A 12,502-nucleotide genomic window follows, 5' to 3' on the forward strand; every position below is an offset into this window, starting at 1 on the left:
TTTAAAAAATCTAACTTCTGTTTAATGTTCAGATGTACCTTTAGTTTTATTTTGATAATAAAAAAAATACCTACACATTTTTTCTCTCCTTTTATTACCACAAAGTGCCTTCTATTTACACTCCAAGGCTTAGGTGGTTTTATGTGGTCCAGTTTAATTTCTCTGTATTTGTGGCTCTTATACATCCTACACTGCTTTCAAAGGTAGCTGAATATCCCTTGGGTCTCTACTAACGGGTTGGGTTAGGTAACAAATGAATCCTTCTCCCTTTGATTCTTCACCCATGACTACTGAATGAGGTGTTTTACCAGGGAAACAATACCCATAATTTTATTCAATGTTTAATGCTTCTGATTTTGTCTATTTTGCATGAATGTGTACGTGAACCATGATTTAATGACTATTCTAGACAGTGGCTCTATAGCTGAGATATGACTAGAGTTTGCAGTCTAATGGCAAAGACAGATATCAAAGACATTCAGGTAAGGTTGGAGGTTCTTTGAAGAAATGGATAAGCAGGAAAAAAAAGGACCTCTGACACTGACATTTTACTAATCCGTAATGAAACAGCCTAATGACTTTAAATTTTTGCCTGCCACACAGAAGTTCCAGACCTATCTTTGGTGCTCTTTTGTTGTATGCATGTGGCCTTCTAGATTCCCTAGTATATGTGGGGAGGCATTCAAAGCCTTTATTCCCCCCAAGTATCTCATTCCACAGCTTTTCTTGATAGACTTTGCAACATCTTATTATTTGCCCCAAATGATATCCTCTGCCTCAAGGGGCAGTAGCTAGTGTATTTTCCTTTCAGTGTTTTTGAGGAATTCCCTTGCATAGTGGACTCTCTGTCCTGAGACTTACGAGTTAAGTAACAGAAAAGTAAGCCCTTTGCACTAGTCCTTCCGGGAGCTCCCAGAGTGGTCAAAATAGACCAACACAATTTTTTGAGAACCAGGTCTTCTCTGCTCCCTCCAGAACCAGAACCAATACCAGGAATGTGGGTTGCCAAGCTGGGGAAGGAGGTGGGATAGGTCAAAACACCAGAAAAGTCTACTGTGCTTCAGACATTGATTTCCTGATGAAGCATTAACCTGGTTACTGTAAATCTCTGACAATGTCCTAGATTTCCAATAAGGTTGATTCTGACCATTTTGTCAGATTTTTCTGTGTTTCTAGGGGAGGATGGGCCCCTGGAGTTCTCCACTCTACCATTTTCACCGATGTTACTCTCAGCTTACATTTTTTACATGAAAATGCATGTCTGAGTGTTCTTTCATATCAATACATAAAAGTTTCTTCATTCTTTTATATCAGTAGTGTTCTATTGTATAGATCTATAAGTACTTAATGAATCTCCTATTGCTATGCATCTATCTTGTTATAAACATTTTGCTATTACCAATGAGATGTACTGAATAGCCTCTACGGAAGTTATTTCACATCTCTGCATGCATATTTCCATAACAGATTACGAACGCATTGGTGTGCCAATGGGTATGAACATCTATAATTTTGAAAATATTGCCAAATTATGTTGCATATGCTGTTACCAGTTTACAAATTTACTAACAATGTATGAGAACCCATGACTTACTATAGTCTTTCCACTACAGTGCTTCATCAATTTTTTTCATCCTCTCTAATTTGATGAGGTATAGTTTTTATTTACATTTCTCTAGTTATTAATGAAGTTGAGTATCTTTAAATAAATTTGAGACCTTTTATTTTAATTTATATGAAGCCTTTGTTTATTCATTTCTTACTTTTATGGTCATTTTTTATTAATTTGTGGTAACTTTTTATATTGGGGCAGCACCTATAGTATTTCTGTAAATATTATTACTATTTGACTTTTTTTATGTTTTAAATTCACCAATACAGAGTAAGCCTGTGAAACCCTAGGCCTGTACCCTTGACCCCTGTAAAAGCAGAACCCCAGGCCCATGCTTTTCCCCTCAGCCCCTGCGACCTCACTGTGTGGTCCCAGGTACGCTGTGTAGTTTCCAGTTTCTATAAGTAATAAACCTTGTCTCTTTCAAAGTTTTCTGACGGCTATTGCTGTGTGCATCCCACACTCATAATAAGAACCAACAAGGGATGGTCCAGCCACAACACTGGTTATTGATAAACTGAGACCTACACAACAGGAGGTTTGGATCCAGATTTAATTTCTCCGAATTAGGTTCCACTGGAACCCAGTAGGCCTAACACCTCTTACTGAATAGCCCATTCCTTTCTCCTTGCCACCCCACACACCAGTTTGAAGCCCCAAATTTATGATTACACCTCATTTCTGTACATATTTGTATATAAACTAAATTTCCTTTTAAGGGATTTTTTCCTACAAGTTCTAACAACTGAGATTACCTCCTATCATTAGCAGAGTGTTTGTGGACCACCTTCCCTCCTGTTCAACTTTAATTTTCTCTTTAATAATCTTTGATAATCTTCTTTTATGGCAGCCCCCAGAGAATGTAGATACATGGTTCAGAAATGTTGCAGACTTACCTATAATTAGCTCTGGCTTTGTATGTTTATATTGGCCAAAATGGTAGAGCAAGTTGCCAAGTATGTCACATCATGAGACAAGTTAACCAGGTATATCAATGCATACATTCTCTTGGATGGAACGTGCTCCACCATATCTATCTGCTCTAACTTGCATTTTGAGCTGTAAAGATAAGTTGCCCAATATGTGATGTTGTTCCGGATAGGTGGTGGTTACTGTCATATATCTATGAGAAACCTAAATTTTGGGGTATTTGTAGGTCCCTATTCAGGGATTTAAACTTTGTAATTTACAGTTCTCTCAGGAAAATTCTTCTCTAAAGCATGAAAGAAAGATGGCTACCTTCATATCCATTTTTTAAAAAGTGAGATTTCTGATGAACTTTAAGGCTCCTATACCTAACAAACATATTCTAATGATTTTGATTGTATTATCCGTTAAGCTAGTTATAAGTAATGTTTACAGGTGAACTAAGTTTAATGAGCATTGCTTTCCTTAACACGTACCTTTTCTTGGGGATGTACATTTACATTTTATTATCATTTAGCAAATAATGACATTAAAATTTGACTTCTAGATCAATGTTCTTACATATATTTTTCCATGACTCAGATTATTTCAATATACGTGCTCAAGAAAATGAGTAGATTTTCTAAAATATTAGTTACATGCTTTTATTTGATATGTAGTTCTGTTGTATTTAAAGAGTTGTAGTTAAAAATGTGGGATTATGAAAACTAATGGATAATAATTGAGAATTTGTGCATTTGTAGTGTCGAAACATATATTAGGAGTATTTTTTTTAAGTTCTCATATGTCTATTACTGAACCAACCTATGGTACAGAAGTATAGTATCAGAGAAAAAAACATTTCCCTGATAAAACATGTCTATTGCTTAGGTAGTAGTGATGTTTACAGAGTGATAGGATACAAACATGTGGCCTTAATGCCACATAAATATGTGTGCCATCTCATGCACCATCCCTTATAGACCCATCCTGGTTCTTCTCCGATGCCTCCTCTTGGATTGTACCTGATTTTATTACCAGTTTTCATCTGAATCCACTGGGGAATGGGATGATTCTGCCTTTGTTTCTTGGCCAGTAATCACTTGATCCTGAAAGTCTTATGAGAAGACATGGTGAGGAACATTCAACCACACACACCATGATGGAGGGGCAAAGGAGGTATTAGGAGTGTTTTTTTTAACAATAAAAGGAGAGAAAAGGCAAGGATAAGTATGATTATGAACAAATAAGTAAGCTTGAAGAGCTGTGATATAAGATTATGGGTTTCACTACTTACTTATATTAATTAACTTATGATCAGATCTCCAGAGAAAAACATTTTTTCTCTTGTATGAATCTTCAATGACACTGGACATGCATTAACTATATTGCTATGTGATTTATAAATCAAGATGATAGGGGCGCCTGGGTGGCGCAGTCGGTTAAGCGTCCGACTTCAGCCAGGTCACGATCTCGCGGTCCGTGAGTTCGAGCCCCGCGTCAGGCTCTGGGCTGATGGCTCGGAGCCTGGAGCCGGTTTCCGATTCTGTGTCTCCCTCTCTCTCTGCCCCTCCCCCATTCATGCTCTGTCTCTCTCTGTCTCAAAAATAAATAAACGTTGAAAAAAAAAAATAAATAAATCAAGATGATAAAATTTTAGTACTTCCATACTAGAGATAAAAGAAAGCAATTATAAGGAAATGAAAATTAATAAGACTTCTAAAAACTTGAGAAACATAATTGCCTATCAAAGTGAATAAAATTAACCTTTATATGTAGGACATGAATGCAAATTCTAAGAAACATTTTGTGTCTCTTACTTGCTAAAAAAAACATATTCTAACTTTAATGCTGAGCATAACATCCAGACTTATCTTTGAAACACAACTACCCAAAACTATTTTTAAAATAAACTCTTAAGTACTCTGAGATCAAGTATTAAAATTATATAAATTATAGGCCAGTGCACACTCACCATGCTTCCGCTAAGCATTTAATTTTGAGATATTATTTTTTAAATTCACAAAATTTCTATGGGTTGCTTAGGCATATTTATTAATTACCCAAGATTTTTGGAAATGGAGACTCAATTTCATATTATAAATGAGAAAGTACTCTCTCTTAGATACAAAAGTCTTTCAATTAATGCCAAAACCCACATAATTGTTTTTGACATCCAATTTACTCTTTATGGTTTTTGATGATTATTTGTTGAGATCACTCAGCTTTACTTTACCCTTCTCTCTTCAAATATAATCCAACTTAGTTTTTAGCCCCATTTGAAAAGATTTCCTTAGGCCAATAGAAACATTTTTAAATCAAGCTGGAGATACATAGAAGAGGAAGTATGTATTTTTTCTGCTAAATCATTTATTGCAGTTTCTGAGTTACAACCAGTACCTAAGTAAATAAGCTAGCATGCAGGAATGTGGTTTCTGAAGATGGAAAAGACCCCAAGGAAATTGCATGTATTTCTTATTCAGTTGACAGAGATTCAGTTTGATGAAAGCAAGCCACTCTAAATGTTGGATATACCACTTTTCCAAAAATCAGTGGCTTAAGACAAAAGCATTTATTTAGGCCACATATCTCTAGGTTAGCTGGGAGGATTTTCTGGTCTTGGCTAGTGCCTACACTTTCCCACATGTGAGGGGTGGACTGGATTTGGGGTGATCTTGAATGGCCTTGACTGGGATACGTCATCTCTTTTACATGTACCTCATCTTCCAGCATGGCCTTCTCGTGGATGGTAGAGAGCAAGAGAGCAAGCCCAACTGGACAAGTGACTTCTAGCCTGTTTGTCTGAGCAAGTGCCTTGTCTGACCCCAGAGTCAGAGTGGAAGGACCCTACAAGGCTATTTGGCAAACAGCATGAACGCAGACACAGGAAGGGGTGGAAGATTAGAGCCATTTTGCAATTTACAACTGTGGTTGTTTGGGGGTCATGTTCGCCATAGCAGAATATGTGTATGCAGATACTCTGCTGCTTTCAGAGAGCAGAACTACTTCAAAACTGGGAAAGCCTCACAGGGGAGTCCGGAGTTAAAGCTGTACTACCTTATGGCACCTTGTCTTATAAACACTGTACTCAAATACTCAAAGCTCATATTGTTGACTAATAATAGGAAAGATGCCATTTGGGAACATTATTCTGATACTAAGGTCTGCTGAAACTTCAACAACAATGCAATTCATATTTTCCTGGATTTATCTCTTAGGAGAAATAAGGAAAACACAATTAAATGTTGAATTATTGCTCTCAGGCAACCCATTTGTAAAGGATAATGATCTTACCTAGAAGATAAAAGTTTTCCTATGATTAGGTTCTTCAGTCTAGGAAGCATTAACAAACACCTGAGAGTGATATGTAAAAGACCTTCCTTCACTTCTTGGGCTAATTAAGAGGAATGGTGTCTCTAAGGAGTCTTCATGTACAGATCTTCCTCCAGCACCTCAACTCTGGTGTTTTCAGTTACAAGTTGTGACTCACAGCTGCTGGGTTTTGTTCCAAATCATGCAGTTTATTTTCAAGATGTAGTATGAATTTTTTTTTTTTTTTTTTTTTGGTTAGGCTCCATTTGCAAGTAAACACCCTCATTATTCAGCTCATAAATTGTGCAACACAATTGCAAACATTTTTTAATATTTCCATTTTCTTCTATCCCGTGAAAAGTCTAATTGTTAAAAGTTTCCATTTATGATTGCCATTAGGTGGATTTTGAAATTTTATAGTCTTGTGATAAGTACTCTGTGTTTCATGAAATTCTAAATTTTCTTCAATTCAATATGGTAATCTCGCTATAAATAAAAATACTGTGAGATATCTAATTAGTAATAATAATAGTTAAGATTTATTGGGCACTTATCAGGACTTGGGAGTATATCAATATACATCTGTCTAATACAGTGTAATTTTTGCAACAGTTCTAAACAAGGGTATTATATTTGTCAGGAAATTGAAGCTCGGAGGAACCAGATTTCTTAGAGATCACTTCTTGTAGCTGAAGGAAAAGATTGTGCTTATTTGTGATTGTACTTATTTAGGGAACCCCTTCCTACACTGTAGTCTGGAAGTTGCCTCCAGATAGAAAACCAGGAGGATTGTAGGACTCACTTCCTTTGTTACCCTTTCCCTCGGGTGTCACTGTCTCGCTCTACCTCTTGTCCAATGTCTGAAAACTGCTGTTTTATGTATTGTTTTCAGTTTTCAGGTGGTGTATCACAAGAAAATAAGTCGAGCACCAGTTATTTGGATATGATAGGAGCAGAATTCCTCTGGAATATTGTTTTATAGCTGTCCAACTTTTCCAAATAGAAGGAAGATGTAAGGGAATTTGAAAGAGCCAACCCACAGTATCTCTGTCATGCCTTTTTACTGTGATTCTGAAAACTGTCTGTTGGATCACCATTGTCTAAACATCCCACAGCCTTTGGGACACTCTCAAAGCATTCTGGGCTCATAGAATCCTAGTCCAGATCTTATACATAGGATGACTTGGGGCAGTTATTCTTTATCTGCCTGTTAACTACCTCCAGACAACTGCAATTTAAAATTTTGCTTTCTTGTCCCTTGTTAGTTTTCAATCTCAGGTCATCAAACTATACCAGTTCTTTGGAATCATTCTGAACCTTCTTTTCTGAGATGTAGGTGGGTTTTGTTAATCTGTTAATTTAGACATCCTTTCAACTCAAGGATTTTTGTTAATAAATCATTTTCCTGTTCAATTGGTTGGATTCTCTCTTAAGAGCACCAGTTATCTTCATGTTAGTTCTTTTTTGCCTTGCCTCAGTGTCTATTTTTTCCCTTCAAATTGCTGTGATTGCGTAGTCTTTTTGTCTGCAGTTACTGTAATTATCTCGTCATTCTTCTGTGTTATTATGTTATTATCTCAATTATAAAGCATATTTATTCTCTACTTTATTTCTGATTTTCTTTTACTTCTGTAATAGTATTATTTTGACCCTCAATTAATTTTGTTGACTCTTTTTTTATCTCATTCTGTTGTTGTATCATCTTGTGTTTGAGTTTGTTTATATATTAAATCCTTATTCTCATTAATTTATCCTATGATGTAAAACACTAGTAGGAACATTTTCTCTGTTTTGGAGCTAACATATTTTTCCAAACTGCTCTGTCTTTCATATGTTATATTTCTTTCTGAGAAGGGTGGTGTAGTGTTTTGGGATGCCTGTGAGACCATTTCATTTAATCTCACTGGATCTAGAGAGTTCGTTTCACCTAAAATATTGTGGATGACTTCTTAACTCTCCTTCCCACGTTGACTCTGGCATGTCTGTGTTTCTGGCCAAATTACATTTTGGGGCTTCAGGTTTGTTCTGTTGCCTGTTTAGGAGACATCAACTAGAGCTGTGTGCAGTCTTTGTTAGGGAGAAAGGGCTCTTTTGAGAATTTCAGTACTCCTGTACAAACGTTTCCTTTACCTGGTAAAGACTAGGAGTCCTACTTTCACAGCGGAGCTGGTAGGAATTTGGAGAAGGGGGGGTGTACTCACCTCAGAATTTTAGATCATTTTTTTCATTTTATGGAGGATACCTGGAATCAATGTGTTGTTCACTAAGACCTGTTTTCACTTATTCACTCTACTCCCACTTACTGTTCTCCATCATTCAAATTAAAAGATAAAATAAAATAAAATTGGTAGTATTTGTGAGAATTGTTAATATTTAATCAATTCCTGGTACCATTGATATAAAGTAGGGTTGTGGTTAAAGTCCACACTACATTTGTGCCCTTTCCTTGTTCGTAGATTGATAAATGAATCTTTTTCTTTTGCTTTTTATTTCTTACTCATTTCATTACATATTGAAGGAGGGAGAAATCTATCATTTTTACCTGGAAGCCTGGTGCTGATATTTAATTAAAGGTTAAGTTTAAATTCTATGGTAACAAAGTGTCTATTTTTCCAGATGAGCTGAACTGTTTTCCATTATTATTTAATTAGATTTATGTCACATTTATTGCCAAGGATTTTAAAGTAGTAGCTCTCCTCAGCCTAGTTTTTTGGTATAAGTATGTACTCCCAGTTCGTATAACATAATTTAACGACTCTGATTTTATTTCAGTGTCAGTGGTTCTATGAACTTTTGCTTTTGACTGTAAGCCAACTCACATTCTATTTGGAATTAGGTAAAGTATGTAATCTAGAAACAAAGTCACTCCTTTGGAAATAGGATGATATACTGTAAATCTCTGCTATAGCAACTGCTTCTATGCCACCTGTCAGAGTATTCCCTCCCCTCCCATCAAAAAGGGGATCAAAATATTTTAGTTCTATGGCTTTTTGAAGCTAAACGTGGTTAAATTCAAAATGAAAATATATACACATGTTAGTTTTCACTCAGCCAAGTGGTCACTATTGTATAGAATTTTTCAAATGGAAATTTATCTTACAAATAAGGACCCATTAATTTGTTTTTGAAGGTTATTTAATCTTGCCATTAGGCACTTGGTCTACATGGAGAGACTATAATAAATAGCTGTGTCGGAATAAATTACAGGGATGTCGTTGGAGACGAAATCCACTTCAGCAACCTGACTTGTCTTCCTGAAAATCCAGGGAAGAACGTTTCCTCAAGTCATAGTAGCTAGAAAAAGTGAACTATGGCATTATTATTTTAATCCTAAGAATTGGTACTCACAGGTATTGAGAATTACAGTTTATTTCCCTTTCTGGCTTGGCTATTCGGAAATTCCAAACACTGGGACTTAACGTCTCTTAACTACTGTATGGGATCTTATGCCATGTATTCAGCCATTTGTCTTCCTCTGCCTCTGTTTCCTTTTTCATTTCTCATTTTTAATTACTTTTTCATCTAAAAGCTCTAATACTCATAATACTCTAATACATACTCATAAAATATTTGGAGTTGTGTTAGGCATAATAAATTTAATTAAATATTTAATCATTCATTCCATCACTGGTGAGTTGTATTTAGATATGCAGTAACTGAATGAATATAATTATAAAGTCACTAAGTTCAAACTAAAACTTTAATATATGTATATTAATCTCAGCCCCATTTAGGATACCAAAAAAGGAAACATCCAAATATACAACAATGAAGGAGTTGTTAAATACATTATTGTTTATGTACATGATCTCTTCCAAATAATATTAAATAAAGGCAAGTGTTCATTGCAAAGCATTATTCAAATAGTGGGATGCAAAACAATATTATATATTACAATATGATCTTAATTTAGTTGATATGACATGAATAGAAAATGTCTTCAAGTGCATATATCAAATGTTAAATGTTACTCGTGAGTGTTCATTATACACGATTTTTATTTTGTCTTGTGTCAACAGTTTTCATGCACTCTACAATGAGCGTTACTTTTATTAACAGAAATGTATACTATTTTAAGTTAACTTTTATTTTTCAGCTTACTGCCATAATATTAACATATATCTTATATAGAGATATAACGGTATTATTTTGCTAATCCAATATAGTGACTTAAATCCTACTTCCATCCACACCTTGTTAAGCTTACTAAAGGACACTAAGACCTTACCTTCTACAGAAATTGTGTTTTTTCTTCTAAAATTATCCAGAGGTGGTTCTCCATTTTGCCAAAATTATTGATATTTTTATCATAAAGGTGAACATCTGAAGTGTCAAAGTCATATGTACAGGTATTCAAAATGATCATTTGTACCTAGAAATTTTCTATAACTTGTGAAATAAGTAAAGTTGACAGAAATTTCAATGCTAGAGACTTCCTGTTTCATAAACCAGACTTATTCTGTAGCATACCAATTCTAAAGGAATTGAACCTTTCTACACTATTTAATTTTACATTTGTACTCTCCTTCAATGTCTTTTATATTCTGAAAAAATAGTGTGGAAAATCTGGTAGTGCAAGATATACCATGATTAGAATTCTGCCATTTTCCTCCATGCATAATTATGCTGCTTCCATTGTCATATTATTCTCTATTGACAGAGTATCATTCCCCACATGTTGGGAACATATAGAGTGTATTTTATTTCAAAGGAGATAAAAACAAGAAATAGATTGTAATTGCTCATGTTGAGTTATGAGTGACTTTCCCTCCTCAACAAAATGCATGCTATTTTAGTTCATTGAACACTTGGTAATTTCTTTTTTTTCCGTCTTAATCTTTTTTTCACAATAAAAATTCCCTCTCTAGTGTTGGGATAAATGTGCTTTATTCCATTTCTTGTCTAGTCTACATTTGTAGCTAAAATTATTGCTTTTGGGAGATTTTGTTTTAACTCCATGCGTGTGTGTGTGTGTGTGTGTGTGTGTGTGTGTGTGTGTGTGTTAGAAAAAAAAGGATGGAAAAATTCTAACCAAATGTATGTGGCTATATCTAATTATTTTAATATTTTCAATAGTATAAGTCAACATTTTAAAAAGATTTCTTCTTTAATCTATAATATTAAGTTGTTCTATATTCCCTGACATTGTCAGTGTCTTTGAACTTGCAGACACACACAGTGAGAATTCTTTTAGTTAACATTTTTTGGCTAGGATTTAGTAACAGCTATAGGTGGTATTACTTAGTTATTACTTTTCTCTCCTTTGCTTGTTATCAAAAGTATTATTTAATTTCCATAATAATACCATGAGATTCTTCAGATTCTTTTCCCAGAGAAGATTTTATTTCATTAAAATATATACCCAAAATAGGTTATCCTTTTAAGTGTTGTGAAAACTTCCAAAAATGAAAACATTTATTTAACTGAGATTTGGCTTGCATTTTTCCCCCCAGAGTGACTTATACAAAACATACATAAATGTGAGGGGATTTCAATATCCTTGGACTTTATCTTGTACTTAAAATACTAGTGTCAATATTTTTGTCTCTTAAGATTCATTTAAGGATTTGGGTTTTGTTTCTAGTATTTTGTAAACATAGAAAGAAGAAGCTTAGTGTGTTTGAAAGAAGATCATTTTGTGTTTATGGACAATAAAGTACTGTTCTTGCAATTACACCAACCATTAGTCCTAAAAAATAATGCTTCCCTGGCCTAAAAATAAGCTTTCAAAGATTATATTATCTTGTGTTTCTATTTGGCACATAGATTCTCCAATAAATTGCCTTTAAATAAATGAATTCTCTAATGCCCACAAATAGAGGAAAATCCATCTTATTTCACCCATTGAAAAAGAAAACAAAAGAAAATTTGGTAGTCCTTTCTTTTTTGTTTTCCTTTATATCAAGACTCTTCAAAAAGTTTTTCTACCCGCAGTCTCTGATTTTTCTCCATTTATTCTTTCTAGACCGTTCCAACTAGCTTTTATCTCCACCACTCCACTAGAGCTACTTTTGTTGTCACCAGTGATCTCTATGTAGTTAAATCCAGTGCCATCTCTCAATCTTCAACACGGTTGACATATTAGCAGCTTTTGACATAACTGATCCTTCCTTTCTTAAGAAACTGTTTTTGGCTTCCAGAACTTTCTCTCCTCAATCCCTTTTGCTAGCTCCTTCTCATTTTTTCAACCACTAAATAGTGGAGTGATTGACACTCAGTCTTTGAACTTCTCTCTCTCTCTGTTTTCCTTTTACAACTTCATCTAGTCTCATTGACCAAAATCCCTCCTATAACCAACGATGCCCAAATGTACACATCTTGTCTGAAACTCCTTTGAACACCAAACTTATTTATATTACCCATTTCCTAGTGTATATCTTCCTTGGACATCTAATTGACATCTCAAACTTAATGTCTAAACCTGCCCTTCCTATAATCAATCTTTCCCATCTCAGTTAATGGCCACTCCGTCCTTCCAGTTGATGAAGCCAAGAAAGCGTGGAATCAAACTTTAACTCTCATATTTCCCATTCACTTCAACAGCACATCCTGTGGGATCTATCTCTTTTAAGATACATGCAGTGCTATTGACCTGATCCAATCTGCCATCATCTTTCAGCTAGATCATTATATGATAGCCTTCCAAGTAGTCTTTCTTTTTCCCTTGCCCCT

The 12,502-nt window shown here is 34.9% G+C and overlaps 1 pseudogene; it reads right to left on the reverse strand.

Annotated features, from left to right (window-relative positions):
* Positions 1 to 3,495: 3,495 nt before the first annotated feature.
* On the reverse strand, positions 3,496 to 3,650 carry LOC147583082 (large ribosomal subunit protein eL39-like; annotated as a pseudogene).
* Between the last annotated feature and the right edge of the window lie 8,852 nt (positions 3,651 to 12,502).

The sequence above is a fragment of the Puma concolor genome, chromosome A2 (genome assembly GCF_028749965.1).
Source record: "Puma concolor isolate L17-30 chromosome A2, mPumCon1.1.hap2, whole genome shotgun sequence".
In the NCBI taxonomy this organism is placed as follows: Eukaryota; Metazoa; Chordata; class Mammalia; order Carnivora; family Felidae; genus Puma; species Puma concolor.